This window comes from Panthera tigris, chromosome C1, assembly GCF_018350195.1.
Source record: "Panthera tigris isolate Pti1 chromosome C1, P.tigris_Pti1_mat1.1, whole genome shotgun sequence".
Taxonomy (NCBI): Eukaryota; Metazoa; Chordata; class Mammalia; order Carnivora; family Felidae; genus Panthera; species Panthera tigris.
The window spans coordinates 168,102,528-168,121,357 of NC_056667.1; the positions used below are offsets into that span (position 1 = coordinate 168,102,528).

The 18,830-nt window shown below is 38.7% G+C and overlaps 2 long non-coding RNA genes across 2 annotated transcripts in view; one reads left to right on the top strand and one right to left on the bottom strand.

Moving 5' to 3' along the window:
* Positions 1 to 3,972: 3,972 nt before the first annotated feature.
* The window catches only part of LOC122240974, a 55,256-nt gene continuing 40,398 nt past the window's right edge, over positions 3,973 to 18,830 (bottom strand). The window contains exon 4 of the long non-coding RNA XR_006220835.1: positions 3,973 to 4,087. This is a non-coding gene — a long non-coding RNA (uncharacterized LOC122240974). The remainder of the gene's footprint in view (positions 4,088 to 18,830) is intronic.
* Positions 5,705 to 8,806, top strand: LOC122240973. Its single transcript, XR_006220834.1, has 3 exons — positions 5,705 to 5,754; positions 7,927 to 8,025; positions 8,136 to 8,806. It is a non-coding gene; the product is annotated as an uncharacterized LOC122240973 (long non-coding RNA).

Consider the following 18,830-nt stretch of genomic DNA (forward strand, 5'->3'; position numbering starts at 1 on the left):
CTCAATTTTTGGATATGACATTCCCAACTAACATTTAAGGACTTTGGGGGTGGGGAGAAGAATTGTCCTGAAATAAGGGGGAATAAGGATGGGCTAGTACTTAGGAAACACAAAGGACCGGGGTGTTCATCAGCTTCGGAGCAGATAACTAATTAGAATGATTTGGCAGGTCTATAACATGCCACAGCTAGCTGTGTGTGTGTGTGTGTGTGTGTGTGTGTGCACATGCCATATGGCCTATCAATTCTTTAGCACGAAGGCTATAGGTACTGGTACATTGGTAAAGGCAGTGTGTTTAGTACAATATAGGTTCTTTTTAAAATAATTTTTATGTTTATTTATTTTTGATGGAGAGAGAGAGAGAGAAAGAGCACGAGAAGGGGAGGGGCAGAGAAAGAGGGAGAAACAAAAAACAAAGCAGGCTCCAGGATCTGGGCTCTCAGCACAGAGCCTGACATGGGGTTCAAATCCAGAAGGCATGAAATCATGACCTGAGCTGAAGTCGGACACTTAACTGACTGAGCCACCAGGTGCCCCAGTATAATATAGGTTATTAATAAAAGTTAGGAATCCCAACTTAGATTTTTTTTAAATAAAGTTGTTGTTGTTTTTTTTCCCCAGGTAGTCAACTAAAGATTTATTCTTTCCCCCACTTCAAAGGAAGGACCATCAAAAAAATGCTCCAGTCTTCTCTTACCTTCCCAAAGAAAACTTTTAAGAATAATGGTCCTTTGTTTTCTAGTTCTCTCTGACTTTAGGGAAGTGCTTATCTATTTTAATTTTGTAATTTAAAAATGTTTTACTTTAGTATCCACTGTATACCAAACAATGTATAATTAGATTATGGAAACACAGAAAAATGTCCCCTGAATGCAGAAAGTTACCATCTCAGTATTGGAAAAGGTAGTTTGTTTCTAATATTCTTGATCATATTTAAAATTTAATCTTAAGTGTTATAAATATTAGAGTTAAATCTTTTGTTATCTTGGACATATTTTATAGTTTTCTAGAAAACTATAGTGAGGATAAAGTGAGGGATACGTGAGGTCTGAGGAATTCAGTGCTCCCATTTCTTATTTTGTCAGTAGACAAATATAGTGTTTGTATAATTCTCTTTTCTTAGTTATTAGGTATTGATTAGTTTTTCCTGGGCTATGAACAAAAGTAAATGTGACTTTTTGTGAAACTCACTGTTTTAATACGTGTGGTTTTTAACGAATTGGCTCCAAAAGTAAACACAAGAAGCTGAGGTACTCTCCCAGAACGTGGAAACAGCGAAGATTAAATGCCCAGGAATGAGGTTTTGAAACCTGTAACAAGCATCCAATATTTCATTGAGCTCTTCTGGACCTCAGTTACTCCTGTCAGCTATGAAACCAGTGTTCAGAACCCCAAGAACGACGTAGCTCCCATTCTCAACTGAACCATACCATCAGAGTTTAGGAAGCAACTGGAGTGTTTCTCAGCACGTACACCTGGAGGCTTTTCTCAGTCACCTTGAGAGATCTGAGTAAAGAGAATTTGTTGATTTATGTGTAAATCATGATTTCCTAGAAAACATGGTTAATTTCAGGTTCTGTTAGGATGTCTGGACAGCAGCTGAGTGGGCTTAGCAGTAGAAGTGGTAAGGTGACTGGGACACATGGTGAAATTCCCTAATATAACTGGAGAGTTTTATTTTATTTTATTTTATTTTATTTTATTTTATTTTATTTTATTTTTTATTCTATTCTATTCTATTCTATAAGTTTATTTACTTGTTTTGAGAGAGACAGAGACAGCACAAGTGGGGGAGGGCCAGAGAGAGAGGAGACAGAGAATCCTAAGCAGGCTCTGTGCTGCCAGCACGGAGCCTGATGCAGGACTCAAACCCATGAACTGTGAGATCATAACCTGAGCAGAAACCAAGAGTGGGACGCTTAAGTGACTGAGCCACCACACACCCCTCTAGTATAACTGGATATTTTAGACAGGTAAGGAAACTACCAAGAGGTTCCCTGTTGATGTGTTGATACAAGTACGCATTTAGTGTGTGTCTTCACTTGATTTAAATTAATCTTCACCACTCCAGCTAGGATCTTTAATTTTTAGAACTATCTTTCAAAAGCAAAGGAGAGATCTAAGTACTGCCACTTATTTCTAGAAACCACCAGGAAAACAACATTTCCAGTTTTATGTTGTATATTCACTTCAGTTTGCTCATTGTATTTCATCACTGAATTTGTCATGGAATGACTTCTGAATCCACATCTGGGCATTGGGATTATTAAAGTTTATGAATATTTTTCCTTTTTCCCCCCAAAATTTAAGGCAGCTTATAAAGTAAAGTTTTTCTACTGCAAGGCTGTGTCCCAAATGCAAGAAGTCTTTAGATTTATTTAAAAACTTTTTTTTTAATGTTTATTTTTGAGAGAGAGACAGAGACAGAGTGTGAGGAGCAGAGGGGCAGAGAGAGAAGGAGACACAGAATGTGAAGCAGGCACCAGGCTCTGAGCTGTCAGCACAGAGCCCAATGTGGGTCTTGAACTCACGAACTGCAAAATCATGGCCTGAGCCGAAGTCAGACGCTTAACTGACTGAGCCACCCAGGTGTCCCTAGATTTATTTTTAAATAATGATGCAGAACATGGGAGATAACCTGAAGTGACAGATAAGCAGCAAAACTAAATTTTACTTTCTATGCTGATTTTGCACTAGTATTATCATCATAGGTAATAATCGGGAGTGTGCCACCTGAAACTGGGCAGAGCTACTGGGCTAGCCAAAGTCAGTACAACACACCCAGGGGTGTTGTCACAACGCCCTGGATTTCACCACCCCTGGGTGTTCACAGAGAAGGGATGACACTCAAAGGTATGCAGCCAAACAGTAATTGTTAGATGTCATCTTCTGCTGGGAAATAAGATAATTAAATAATTGTTTTCAAGCTACCACTTATGGATACTATGGCCTCTCTCTGGAAAATAATAACCCTTCAAGTGGACCAAGCTCATACTTTATAGCATAGGACTTTTTAGGATTCTTCAGTGTTTAGCTTTTGAGATTGCAGTTTGGATACATATCAAAGAAGCATAGCCAATTTGGCATTGCTCAGAGCCTGACCAGCCAACCAGGACCCCTTCAGAAGGTGATTTTCCAGTCTGAATTTTTCAGGGCCTTGGTATCCCCCTCCTATTTCCTTCTCCATTATGTTGATTGCATTCATGGCTTATTAGTGGTGCCAGCAGAAATGTTGGCTGAAAAAGTCAGGAAAAGCACAATCAGTCCAAACTGAAGGCCACTAGGCATATAGATGAAAGATTTGGGGAAAAAGGAATTATGGTTTTAAATGAGTTTTTAAAATGTTTTCAGATTTTATTAACCAATAATGTCTTTGAATCTTATTTATGAAAGAAAATAGATCTTTCTGTGTTCCTCTCAACCTAGTAATGTGCGCCAATGAATCCCCTTTTTCACAACCAGGAGGCAAATATCCACCTTTCCCCGGTTTTCTTATATTACTGTCTCTGATTTACACTTCTTCAAGGAAGATTTTCTCTACTTGCTGCCATCCTATTGATTCCTCAGCTTTATCGGGGGTCACCAAGTCTTAATAATTGCTAAATCCAATGAAAGCTTTCAGTCTGATCTCGCTAAGCCTCTGCTACATTTGATGCTATGACTCATTCTTTAGTTCTTGAAGCTCTCTTTTTCTATAAAATCCATAAGACTATATCCATCCAGCTACTCTTGTATTATTCTGACCCTTCTCTTCCTAGCACCTCTTCTTCCACCCACACAAATGTTGCCATAACCCTAGATTATGTCTTCCATATGCTGCACTTCTCAGACTAGATGCTTCACCTGAGTAAAACTGCCCATTTTGATCGAACTGATATCTATTTGCTAATGACCCCCACATATATATCCAGGCTCAGCTCTCAAGTTATAGATTTCCATATCCAGTTTCCTGTTGGTCACTGTTACCTGTATATTTTACTGGCCTCTCAAACAGAACTGACCACGTTGAACTTTGGTCTCTCCTCTTCCATTGGTCACTCTTTGAGGACTCTCTTTCCTTTAGTGTCTGCACCAAACTGCCAAATACCTAAATTAAAAATCCAGAAGTTTACTTTGTTTGTTGACTGCATGAAGGTCAAGTGTTGATTGGATATTGAAGTGTGCCTTACTCAAGGCTCTTGAATACCAGTATCTTTTGATTTATCATTGCTACATCTTTTAGTTCTTTATGATTTCTTCCCAAGTGCTATCTATTTAAGATTCCTTAACAATTATAGCTCTTAAAAACCTTTGATACTAATAGTTCTTATAAGCATTTAGTTTTCCTTCCTACATAGTTCTTTCAAGGGCTTTAAGTTATACTTTTATAGAAAGTTATACATTCTCTGCTAGCACCCTGAAAACCCCTGTTTACAAAGAAGGAAGGAAGGAAAGAAGGAAGGAAGAGAGAAGTGGGGGAGAGAGCAGAAGGGAGGAAATAAGGAAGAAAGGAAAGGAAAGGAAAGGAAAGGAAAGGAAAGGAAAGGAAAGGAAAGAAAGAAAGAAAGAAAGAAAGAAAGAAAGAAAGAAAGAAAGGGAGAGGGAAGGAGGAAAGAAGAAAAGAAATAAGGAGAAAGAAAGGAAAGAAAGAAAGGGAATACAGAAAGAAAAGGAAGAAAAGAGAAAGCTAGCTCAACACACACCTCTGGTTCATGGACATGCCAAGTTTCTTCTGGGATGATAAGCTGCCAAGCACCAAAGTACTGTAACTCATCATCCCCAGTGAATGAGAGGAAGAGGTGGTGTGGAAAGAACATCCTGTTTTCCAGAACTTCAGTGACTGAAGTGCTGTCATCTCACATTATTTTTTTTCTCATTTTTGCATGTGTTTCATCTTATCCTACCCCCAAAACTACATGGTTGACATAGGTAACTAAAATCCAGCTTATGCAAAGAAGCTAGAGCATAAGAAAAGCAGGGAAGTTTAAGTGAATTCCTTGTCTGACAGCCTAAGAGGTAATGGAAGCACACAAAAATGTCCTAGGTCTCACAAGCACCATCTTCTGGTTTCTGGAGATCTTTGAATGGTGTGATGCCAAACTTGCTGACTTTTCATAAGCCCTCCTATCTGAATTACTGTATTACCAGAGTCAATTTATTTCTATTTTTAGAAAGATACTTAGTTTGAGAACATCAACCAGGTGAATTCTCATTAATAACAATATTGTTATTCTATAAAAAGAAAGTTCTACTAGCAACTTGAATGCCAACTCTGTGTTAAGTATGTGGTAATTATTTTATAAATGTTCTTTTACTTAAACTGCAAAATAACATTCTGAAGTTAGGTTCATTATTCCATTTTTAATATGTGGAAACCAAGGTTCAGAGGGCATAAATAACTTTCTTAAGGTTATGCAGTTGGTAAGTACTGGAACTTAGATGAAATGTAAGTCTGTTTTTGTCTAAGCTTAAGTACTCTAAAATTCCTTTGTTCTTTTTGCTAAAATAACACTTGTTTAATTTGACTCTTAATGGGCACCTTGGACGTTTTTAGCTTAAATAAGCTATACATTCAAAGTGTTAGATGTGTTATTTCAAATTTTCGAAATGAATGATACATTTATTGCTATCAGAGTCTCAAATGCAAAAAGTTGACAAATGTCAGCAATAATTAAATGTTATTATTTGATATTTAAGATAATAACAACAGTATTTTTATTCACAAGGAAGAATAAGAAGTACCTTTTGCTTTCATGGATCATAAAACCTGTTTGGGTAAGTTAGTCCCTATGTTTGTGACGACAGCTTACCAAGTTGATAGTGCTTATCTTTATGGCTCTTCAGTTGAACTTGATATTGATCTATGAAATGAAAGGATTGGAGGAGTACTAACTTCATATTGCTTGTTTACTCATGAAACATGATTTTATCAAACACATGAGGAATGGTACTTAAAGAAAAGATGACACTGATCTTTAAGGTCATTTGAAAATTCTGTTTGATTTCAAATCTGCAAGATGCTTACTTCTTCAGAAACTCACTCAGAGGAAGCAAGTCTTGAATTAGAAGACAAAAATCGTTAACTAGGAACTCCAACCTGAAGGTTCCAAATTGTTTAACCATCATAATAGGGGAGAACACATTCTTAATACGAAATTGAATTTTTTTTTCTTTTTAAGGGCGTAGATGATTTTACCTTGTTTGAGAAAATGTTTGGGATTTTAGTCATTTTACTTTAATAAAAAGACCTGACTAAATACCATCTTTGCCACTTTTTCAAGTTCATCTACATATAGAAGACTATCTTCTAAAATATTAAACTGTGATTAATTATACTTTCCTGCACATTATCATCTTTAAAAACATTAGTTAGAGATGAGAAATTAGCTTATGTCTTTTGCCACTTAGAAACAAAACCAATATTCCACCTGTCAACTACTGGGAGAAGAAATACATAGGTAACAAAAATAATTCATTTATTCAAATTCTCTTTTTGTGAACACATAAAAAATAAAACAGACATTCTTCATTATGAGGCCATACCATAGAGTCATAACTTTCCAGAATTGTGTCAAGATATATTTCGGATTGCAAAGAGAATATCATATTGGTATAATACTTAGATTCAATCAAATAAGCAGATGAAATTTTATGGGATACATCTGATAACAAGTGGTATAATTCAAGAACAACTTTTGAGTTCACTTAAACCTAGTTGTACTATATAAAAAGACAAAGGAGGCACTGAGAACTTAGCTGGGTTTCAAACCCATAAAGCTGGCTCTCAATAGCATGAGTCACCCAGAGATAAAGGCATCCAGTGATTTACTTGAATCATTCATTGCCAGCCTGGAAAAGATTTTGGAAATTAGCAGTGTCCTCACTTTTTTTGATGGCATGGCAAAAGAAAGGCTAATTCATGAAAAGGAGAAACCCCTTTCATTTGACGTTGGATTTCCTCCTAGCTCAAACACAAATGGCATTACTAACAACAAAGCAACATGCTAGGAGGCTAGATGGAGATTATGTGCCTTTAAGAATAGGCTACCATCTTTTGAGCATAACTAAAGGGTGACCTGGTAACTTTGAGACTATAAATGATCTCATTTGACAGACTATCCTTCTTGTCTAAAAAAAAAAAAAAAAAAGAACATCAATAAGACTTCACTAACTTCCCAGGCAGCTGTGCTTTGTTGAACTTGACAGTTTCCATTTTTACTCTGTGAATGATTTCTTATCCTGGTTAGAATGTATGATTCAGGTACATGCAGATTCTTTGTGGAGTTTTAGGATGATGAAGTATGCTTACAACGAGAGAGTACATTATCCACCATCTTTGTTCTTTGAAGATGTTGACAGTCTGGCTATCCTCTGGCCTAATTGAGAAACTGGGCCATGCTAAATTAACCACAAACTCATCATCATGACACTAGATGGTATTTGCATCTCCTCCCCAGCGCTGGCACTGCCTCTTCTGAATTCAGGAAAGGGGTCAAGGCTCATGAGAATGGCAATCCATGGTTCAGCTAGGCCCATACAGGGTCCCCTCTCCAGTAGAGCAATGATACACTCTGTATGCTGGGACCTCTTCAGAGATGGAAGGAAAGAAACAGGCAATAGTTTCTTAATTCCATGAAACTGTTAATCCCAGACTTGAGGAAAGACCAGAAGGTGATAAGTTATTTTTCTCTAACTTGAATGTATACACTTATCAGGATATATCTATAACAGCTGAGCTGCAGCCATGCTTTTTGGCCTCTTTCTTTGGTTCCTATTCCGAAAGCACCAACCTGGTGTTGTTGACAAGCTGTTCTTACCCTCCATGGCTGCTTCATGGCTGAAATGTGAATGTGTTTTACTGTGTAATTAAAAGCAACCCTTCCTTTCTGTTTTCTGGTTGCCAAACTGGGCAGCAGTTGTTATTTCTCCTCCATGTTCTTGTTCAAGGAGTTGGTTTGCAGAGAGGATGATTCCAATTCTGGCTTTGGTTTCCCTTCAACCTGAAGTGTCTCTAACTGGCACAGTCTCCTGATACTTGGACTGGAGGTAAACTCATTTTACAACTGGTTTCTGCTAGTCTGCACATATAGTTCCTAGTTTAATAATAAACCTTTTTTTGTTGTTGCTCTTAACACAATTTGTAAATTACTTCCCAGAGCCGCCCTTACTAAATGTCTGTGACCTTATTGTCAAGAAAGTCTTGACAAGCAGAAGCTGCTGCCTGGGGGTTGGAATGTACTACTTCCTGTTCTTTCTCTCCAAGCTGAAGCATTCTATCCAAACAAAAACTGAACTTGATGCACATGTGACCCAAAGCTAGCTTGAAATGAAACTCTCTGAAGATGAAAAACTTTACACATTAACTCCTGGTTCCACTCCATCTACTTACAGTGCCTAAGACCACAAAGAGGGCCTTGTAAAAAGAACCAAAATAAACAAAGGGATGGCTCAAGCTGTGAACTAAGACAAACAAGCAATCAACAGCCACAGATAGCATCAGATTAATTGCTGCTGATATCCGACAAAATGCAAAAAAACTACGACAATGGCATAGTACTGTTTAAGTCAACCACCCCACAGCCCTGCCAGGACACTACTCAATCTTAGGGTATTTCAATATAAGGGAAATCAGTACTTGAACCCCAACCCAACTTGCATATGACCAGAAGGAGCAGAAGAATCCTGTGTCTTTACTACAAAAATATCGTGACAACAGAATGGACACTCTGTTAGAAAAGCCTGGGATCTCATCTTGATGTTTTCCTTGTAGCCATGCTCCCAGTTTTTCTATCAATAATTTACTTAAGATACAACATGAGCCCTAGCAAAAGGGGCGCATAGCCAGATATTAAACTGTGAAGGCTTGCTTTCTTTTCTTCAGGAAATAAATTAACAATAAATCATAATATAAATGGAGACAGAAAAATTACAAGCCAATCACTGAGTGGCTTCCCTCAAAAGGGCAAATGTAAGGGAAGACACCTCACTTTTCCAAGGGGAGGTGCCACCCAGGAGAAGAAAGACATGGGGAAAAGAGGAGTTAGAAAGACCGTGACTCTGGTTCTATGAGATGATAGTAACTGCCCAGGAGATGGCTGTATGTGGGAACTCAGAAAGCTGAGCCCCAGAGCTATAAATCTTTTGGTCTTTGGCCAGGCAGAGCATGAAAACCCATGACACTTGTGGAAGGGCTGCCTTTCCCCTATGAACCTCCATGGCAGGCTCTGCCCTGGCTCTAGCAGTGGTCATTGGAATAGTGGGCCTTGCGTCTGTCTTGTTCTGGGCCGGATTTTAAGGATGGAGATTTTGTGGCATGCAAAGTACTTCCCCTTACTTAAGCCTATGTTCCCCCTGGTGAGATGCCCAGCACCTAGCATTCAGAAGACATCCCAAGGCTAGTGTGCAGCATAGCAGTGCCCAGCAGGACAAGTACAATACAAACTTATTTGTACTGCTTTACATCTGTGGGGTGGCCAAGGCTCAAAAGAGTTATACCTCACAGGCCTCACTTGCTCAGCTAGAGGAAATCTACTGGGATGACCCCATATATCACTAGGGCATGAAAGTACTTCCTATTCCTCATCCCGAATATTTGCATCCATGGAGTTGGATACCATCTTGACCCCTGTGGTTGCTACAGAAGCTGGGGTTTGCTCTCACCTTGTATCATTTACTCCAACTCTCCAAGGCTAGGTTCCTAAGTCACTAGCATCACTGCTCTCCTTTGAGAGAGACGAAGCTAGGCAATATTCCCCTTCTCCTGACTCCACAATTTCCATAAGCATTAGGGAATCCTTGGATATATAATCAGGAAGAAATGGGAGCCTTAGATGAGGCACAGAAAAAAAACTCTTCTTGCAAGTGGAAGGCACACTGAGGTCATCAGTTATACACTGTGGTGATTGACAGAGGAGACCCTCAGCATATAGAACTATTAGTGTCCAAAGTGGGAAAGCCCTGGGTAAACCAAGACGAACTGGTCATCCAGTTGCAAAATGTATAGGGAGTCATCTCGTTTTCCATATATTCAATAAAACTTTAATTTGGAACTTGAAATTTTAATTCACAAAGAGGCTGATAAACTCATGCTTGACCAATTGTATTATAGGCTTATAGGTAGAATACAATAAATTTAAGAGAAATAAAATGTTTCCCATAAGGACTTACATATGGATTTAGGTCTATCAATTTAGCATCATTCTCAAGTTGTACTTTACAGTGAGATTCAAGGCCTTCAACTGAATTGTTCTATTAGAATAACTGTAAAGATTATAACTAGGGTTTATGTACTGCTATATGACTTGGAAAAAATTTTAGATCCACTTACTTAAAATTTACATTAATCTTGAGATATTACTCTCAATCATATTTTGTTGATGCAGAAAGGCAAAAGGCCACCCAGCTCATAAAGGACAGAGTAGGATCTCAAATGTAGATCTGCTCAACTTCAGAGCCTGAACTTTTAAATTCTTAAGGAACATACAAACAAAGGGAATAGCATGTGTAAAAGCCCTGAGGTAGTTTAGAGAGCTTAACATTGTCAAGGAACAAACAGCTTAGTATAATGTGATGAGAAATTAAGCCACAGAGTTTTGTGGGGTCCAGAAGGCAGTGTGCCATAAGAGTCTTGTTAGAGTTTGGCCTCTAAAATAAGGGAATGAGGGGCATCTGGGTGGCTCAGTCGCTTAGGCGTCCGACTTCAGCTCAGGTCATGATCTCGCAGGTTCTTGAGTTCAAGCCCCACATCAGGCTCTGTGCTGACAGCTTAGAGCCTGGAGCCTGCTTCAGATTCTATATCTCCCTCTCTTTCTGCCCCTCCCCCACTCAGGCTCTGTCTCTCTCTGTCTCAAAAATAAATAAACACTAAAAAAAAAAAAAAAGATTGAAATAAGGGAATGGGATGATATTAAAGCAGACAAATAAAATTATCAGACTTGAATTTAGAAAGTTTCTTTTACTTCTTTGTGAAATATTTACCTAGGGAGATCAGTTTGGAATCTCTTGAGGTTGTTCAAACAGGCAAAGATGGTGGTTTAGGCTAGGATTGTGGCAAGTGAAGATGGAGAGAAGTGGATTGATTGGAGAGATCTTTAAAAGGTAGAATCAGTAGACTTAACTGGATTTGGGTAGTGAGGGGGAAGCAGATGTCAAGAATGACCTCAAACAAGGTTCCTGGAGGACCAGCAAGACAGCTGTTAGAATGATGATCTTTCAGAGGCATTATAACTCCACTGGGTAACTTAGTGAACTATAAATACAGCCTACTGTGTACAGTGCTAAAGTATACAATGGCCATGAGTGGAAACTGAAAAACAAAAATGTCCTCTCTACTAGTGTGTGTGTGTGTGTGTATTTAATTATCAGAATTTAAATATCCTGCCATCTACCAAATAATAAATTATTAAGTTTGGAGAGAAAAAAATAAAACAGCTGGGAGAACAAAAATTGCAGAAAAGTTAAAAGAGGTTTGTTATTTTCACTGAGAACATTTTCTTGCTTTGGCCAGTAGAAGTGAATTAATAAATGAATATGTTTCTATCTACATGTTTTTAATTTTGAAACTCATCCCTCTCCTTTCCCCCTATAGTAAGTTGAATCGCACTCACAAAGATTCATTTTCACCCAAACTTCAGAATTTAACCTTATTTAAAAACAAGGTCTTTGCAAATGTAATTAATTAAGGATCTCAAGATAAAATCATTGTGGACCTTAATGTGGATTTTAATCCAATGACTGGTGTCCTTAAAAGAAGAGTGGAGAATACAGAGACGAAGGAGAAGACCATATGAAGACAGAGGCAGAGATTTATTACACAGCCACAAGCCAAAGAATGCTTGTGGCCACCAGAAACTGGAATAAGCAAGAAAGGTTTCTACCCTGGAGACTTCAAAGGGACAACGGCTGGGCTGGCACCTTGATTTTAGATGGCTAAGCCTCTAGAATCTTAAGAGAATATCTGTTGTTTTAAGCCACAAAGTTTGTGGTAATTTGTTATGGCAGCCATAGGAAACTAATACACCCACTAAATAAATGTTGAACAAATGGTCTGTGGTTTGGTCCAACCTTGTTCCCTGGTTTCTGGCAGAAGCAACAGGGAGTATGGGATACACTTTTCAGTAAGATACACTGGCAGAGAGAAGACTTGAATGGGAAAATGAATTCAGACTTAGACACGATGAGTTTCAGTTGCCTGTGTCTTATCTAAGTAGAGATGTTAAAGTGTCAATTGGATATATTGTACTGTAGCACCTTGGTCTAGACAGCCTAAATATGCTGGAAGTTTTCTGTGCACAAGTGGTATGTGACCCATAGGAGTGGTTCTGATTGCCTAGGAAGTAAGTTTTGCAAAAGAGAAAGGTTCAACAGGGAGCTCTATCATTTAAACATGGGTGGGAAATGAAGAGATGCTAAAGGAGACTGGAAGGAAACAGTAGAGAAGGCAGAGAAAAGCCAAGGGAGGAGGGTGGCATTTCAGCCAGGGGAGGAGACTACTTGCCTGTGTTGAGGGCTGAGATGTCAAATATGAAACAGATTGAACATGGCCATTGGCATTAGCAACACGAAGATTCCTGGTGGCCTCAGTAAGAGTGGTTTCAACAGAGTGGGATTCATATTGGAGTAGCTTGAGAAGTATATACATATTTGAAATATTTTAATATGTTTTCTAAAAGGAAGGAAGTGAAAGTTCACAAATCTTGGCTGTGAAGGAGAGTGGGATAAGAGAATGCACGTGTGTGTGTGTGTGTGTGTGTGTGTGTGTGTGTGTGTGTGTCTCAAGATGTAAAGGACTTGGACATATTTAAATTCTGTTGAAAGGGAAATGTGAGAGAGAGAAATGTTTGAAGGGAATTAGTTTCACGAAACAGTAGTAGGGAGAGAGATGAAATAATCAATAGTGCAAAGTTGCACAGAAGGTGATTGGAAGTGGATTCTCAGGACACACGGAGAAAGGTGGCCTTAGATAGGAGGAGGGACGTTTCCTCCACCATGACTGCAGGAAAATGATGACAGGTGGGAGTAGCTGTGGATGTCAGGTACAGATTTTGTGAAGGGAAGTTCAGGCTGTGAGTTACCCTCTAATGTATCTTTTTCCAGAAAGTTAAAAGGCTATGCCTTAGTTTTTTTCTAGTTCATTCTCTACACTACTACATACTGATATCCTCCTCAATGCCTACAAATTAACCTAAGTAGATGATATTTTAGGATTGTGGTTTCTCTAAAACTTCAGACTGCATAGCTCTGTATTTGACAAAAGTGTCAGTGCACTATACTGTTCTAATAAAATAAAAAGTCTTGTAATTAATTGTTATTAATTATCTCTAGAAAATAGCACACATATCCATAGAATATATTTTACTACTTTCCTGAGAGAGACAAATTATAACACTTTCCAAAAGAAAAACAATATGCATATTCATGGAAAAAATTGCTTTGGGGACTTCCTAATGGATTCAACTGAACTTTTAGAAACGTAAGCAGTCATAACTGCTGTTTTGTAATTATCCTCAAAGTAAATTGAGTAAATACTGGAAGGTGGGTTGCTCATCTAATTGCACACAATGCACAGCAAGTAGATAGGTGTGGAGAAGTGATTTGGTTGGTAAGTAGGCAGTGAGACTACTTAATATCTTTTCTACTGTTCCTGTTACCAGGCACAGGATAAGCTGAATTTAGATGCTGGCTATTGATTTACCCTTTGTGTTTTCTGGCCCCTGGCATGTGAGAATTCTAATATCATGCCTGAGCAACACTGAATAATAAACCAGATACTACTTTGAAAATGTGTGTGGTCCTTTTTTTTATGAGCTATTTTTCTCCCAAACTAATCCTTTTAGTCCCTTATTAAATTCCTTATGGCATATTCACCCTCAGGAACAGGAAAAAGTACAGAACATCCCCGCCCATTTTCTTTGACATAGCAATTACTGCCTGATAATGGTGTGGTAGAAATAGCCAGCATACTTGGAAATCAAGACTGAACTACTAATAAATGTTAATTGATTATTTAATCTAGTAGATTTGTTTTGTTGCTATATGTGTTAGCCATCTGATCTATGGTTAATAAGCCACTCTATTCAAGCTCATTACTGTTGGAGATAGGCTCAGTGAATTTTAGTAAAATTTGCCACACTTTATCTCTTGCTTTATAAATCACAGCATGTACCATAATTCATTTCAGTAATGTATTCATAGAGCAATTGTCTGGCTCTACATGTAGTAGTAAGAAAGATTTTCTGTTAAAACCCAAGTGGTGTTCACTTAAAGATATTCTATATTTCATTAGTCTTCTGATGATAACAAAGTTACTTTCATTTACCTTTTGAAAAGTTATACTCCATCTGCATATAGATTTTTTTCAGTTCCTGAATTTTTAGCTAAGGTCTTATAATTCAGTTTTTACATTATCATTTAGAGAATGTTGGTTTTAATTATTAAACTAAGGGAAGTTAAAAAATGGTGATGCAGAGAACATTATAAATTTTCAGGATTGGCAACTTGGGTTCTTATAGGCCCCTAAAATGTCACTGGAAACAAACAAACAAACAAAAACAAAAATAAGAATTTAAAAACAAGGGCTTAGGGTCATATACAACTCACTGTAAGACCTTCAGCAGATCACTTAATGTCTCTGAACTTCTGTTTTCCTGCCTACACAGTGAAAATATCAGACTAGATGTTCCTTCTAATGCCCTCTCTAGCTCTACTATTCCCAGAACAACCACACTTTACGGGGCAGACAATAATAACTATAAATTATGATTTTTTATTTCAGAAAAAAAGCATGCACACTAAGTTAATATAAAGTAAGGTAGGAGCATAGTACAATGAAAAGGACATGTGAATCAGACTGGGGTTCTGATCTTAGCTTCACCATTCATGGCTTTAAGCAGTTCATTTAATGCTCTCTGGAAGTTTCCTCACTTATAAAATGGAGGTGGCCATTCCCCCTTGATGTGGCTATGACAGCAAACAACCAAATAGATGCACAGAGCTTAGCATAGTGACAGACAAGATAAGCTCTCAACAGATGTTAGTCATTATTTTTGTCATCTTTGTCAGAGAGGACGGCCATGAGTGAAAAGGCATCCAGTACAATTTAGGTGCTCAATAGACACTACCCATTCTTGAATAAATGCAGAAGTCTAGAGGTATAAGACTAGTCACATGGTATCAGAAAAGAAACATTACAAGTGGCCAGATCATGAGAATGAGGCAAGGAGTTTCTCAATAAGGTCAGTAATCCCATACTGGGGAAGCAGGCTAATGATATTGACTCAAAGTTGAAATCCACTGTGGTTAGCATTAAAAAAAAATAACAGTTTAGAAAATTAAGTAAAATGAATCAAAAGGAAATAAAAGCACCTCCAAAAACCAGGAAGCTAATTCACTCAACAGCAAAACCCAGGGAGGTGGGAAGAGCAATTGAGAAAAATTAATGAAGCGAGAATTCTTTCTTGCATCCAGACACAACCAAGAGGCTGTGCAGAACTCTCATTAACAGACCTGCCATGAACTTACTTTACCTCCTTTGGCTGCTTCCCCTCACTATGTTTTCACACAAGAGAATACTGAACTTGTAATCCAAAAGCTCACTCTGCTGGACGCGTCTCTGAGCCTTTAGAGTCTATGCTTTCCTACCTGAGGAAGCACTGTAATGAAGAATTATGCAATGTGACCTGCTCCTGTGTAATCTAACTAAAAAAAATACAACCCTTTATTCCTAAATTATAATTTTACAGTTTAACCTTCCAATGGCTGATTTCCTTAAAGTAAGCCCCTCTCAGTGTCCACCCCAGCTATATCTAAGAGTTACTTAGAGATCTTATGATCCCTGGCAAAATCCTTTTAGCTTCTTCTATTCTTACATATATATTTTTTTACAGGCCACCGTTGATTTTGCTGCTGCTTACTCTTAGGAGGTAGTCATCTAAGAAAACTACCCTCTATTGGCATTGCTGCTCTTAGAAGTGGGCAAGGTATCTGCTCTGACTTTCTTCTAGCCATGTTCAATCCTATGCAGTAAGGCATTCACTGGGCCTACCTGCCCCCTTCTAGTTCATGGTCTGGGTACCCAGGACTCCAGAATCATCTGTCCAGAGAGACTTCAGGCTTCAACACTGGGCCCTTCATTCTGAAGCTATAGCATGTGAATGTGTATACCCTATAGGCTCAAGGGGCAGCAATGGTAGCCATTTGCTGTGAGCTTATATATGGAGTTTGGAAACGTGGCCTGGGATATCCATGCATGGGTGAACAAGAACCCTCCTCATATGGGACAGAGCCAGCATGGGAAGAAAAAGGGAATGGTTTGGGGCAAAAGATGAAAAAGAGAGGAGAGGATTTTAAATTTTAACTGGCCTCCCAGGCCATTATGAAGGTAGGAGGCAAGGTAGGAGGTTGGGACATATTCTAGACAATTAGGTAGTTTGATTCACAATGTTTAAATATTTGGGCATGGGTGTATATGTTTTCTTCGTATTCCTGTCCAGGCCTGTGGACATTGGGTAGGCCCAAATGAGTGAGGTGGTCACCACAATTACCACCTCTTCAACTCTAGGGAGGGCTCTGCCCTTGGTAATTCCTCTTAGGACAAGTGACACCAATCCAGATTTTAATAAGATTTCACTGAACACCTAAAAATAACCAAAGTCTAACACAGAATAACCAACAGCTGTAGTCAGCAATGATTACTTTAAGACCAGCAGACCCAACTAGATTGTAGAGTCCCTGACAAGCTCCTGCAGTGTCTGGTATTGTGAAGACCAGCTCAATTCCACCAATGAGAATCTCTCCACATTTCCAAACTCCAGTCTAAGCTCAACTCTTTATTATTGTTATTCTTGTTCTTGTTTTAAATGAAGTCAGACTTGTTTTATTGAAACCAGAATGATTGACAGTAAGGCTATCTGCTTTCTTGAGATAAGATCCCACCTACCCATCCTACCCCCACTTGTGTGTAATATGATCCCAGTGGCCTGGAAGAGATCATCAAAATTGTTCTCTCCATTTCCCAAAATACTGATCACTCTGTCTTAACTAGCACGTGTTTGCACTACTGAAAGAGCAGTCCAGGAAGCAGAGCATATGCCTCAGGCCAACTCCCCATCGTGGCCTCACCTGTAATAGAAGGAGGGTGTGAAAAAGTGTGAGACTTGCAAATCCCTCCTGTCATAGCCTGGCCTCAGCTCCCAGAATCCTGTGAATAACTATCTAGACAAAAAAAAAAAAAAAAAAAAAAAAAAAAAAATTACATATTTTCCAAGAACAAGACATCCTTGATTTTAAGGCAGTCTAAATCAAGACTGGGTGGAGGGGACTTCTCTACCCTCTAGGGGCAAAGTCCTGCTAATATTCTCAACTATAGAATTAAAAAGAATTCAGTTTATCAGTTGGAAGTCTCAGCACTTTGGTTAAATCCTTATAATCCAGGGCTTTCTGAAAATATGGGCCTTCATCTGTATCTATATCTGCAAATTTTAAAGGCTCACCAAAGTGAATTCTCCCAGAACTAAATGAGGTATGTGGTATAAATCACCTTTTACCTCTCTCTGCTTGACAATTTTCAAATTTCAAAATCAATAGAATAAAATCTCTACCATACATTATTAAATGTGTTTACTACTAAAAACATTTGGTATTCATTACTAAAGTGAATAATAGTATCTGTCCTGTCTGTATCATGGACTACTGGGATGATTGAAAGAAAAAAATGATGGTATGTTAGGGTAATACAGTAGCACCATGAAGTAGGAGGAGCTCAGTGACATTTCTGTTAGCTACTTCACAAACTGTATGTGTTTGTTTCAAAAGCAGATTGCAAACCATAAAATGGTAATCCAAAAGCTAGGTAATTCTATAACCTTTCCTTTCGTACTGAGGCTAGCTGTTTTGGAGAACATATTTGAATTCAATTCGATGTTTCATTGAATTTCTCCTATGCACAAGTCAGTATGATAGGCATTGAAACTCAGACCTTGGCCCAAAGCAACATTTTCAGTTCAACTGCTTAGCTACATTTATAACACCTAGTCTAAAAAATATGTCAGAGCTCTGTTGCTGCTGCTGAAGACCAAGGATTTCTTTTGTTCTTCTCTATTTTCCTTCTTCATTAGTGTACATGACCCAGGAGAATGTTAGGATCTGCCTTCATCTAACAAGTGAATTGCTTTGTTTTGTTACATGAACACTAGGTGTAAGACACAGCTATAATGGTAAAGACTAGATTACAGAATCAGTGGACCTGCTTTCAAATTCTTTTTTTTTTTTTACATGTATTTATTTTGGAGAAACAGAGTGAGACAAAGTGTGAGCGGGGGAGGGGCAGAGAGAGAAGGAAACACAGAATCCAGGCTCCAGGCTCTGAGCCAGGGGTCAGCCACAGAACCTGATGCGGGGCTCGAATCCACGAACTATGAGATTATGACCTGAGCCGAAGTTGGACGCTCAACCAACTGAGCCACCCAGGCGCCCCTCAAATTCTTAACAGCATCATTAAATCAGACCTTGATCATATGTCAAATTGGACTAAGAAAAGTACCTATCTCAAAGGAGTGCTATGAGGATTAAAAAGGATAATGAATATAAAGCCCTTAGGATAGTAGATTCAAATGTGAATCGCTTGGCGAGGAAGATGGCTGCGTAGGAGGACGCTGGGCTCACCGCGCGTCCTGCTGATCACTTAGATTCCACCTACACCTGCCTAAATAACCCAGAAAACCACCAGAAGTCTAGCAGAATGGAGTCTCCAGAGCCAAGCGCAGACGAGAGGCCCATGGAAGAGGGTAGGAAGGGTGGAGAGGCAGTGCACGCTCCACGGACTGGCGGGAGGGAGCCGGGGCAGAGGGGTGGCC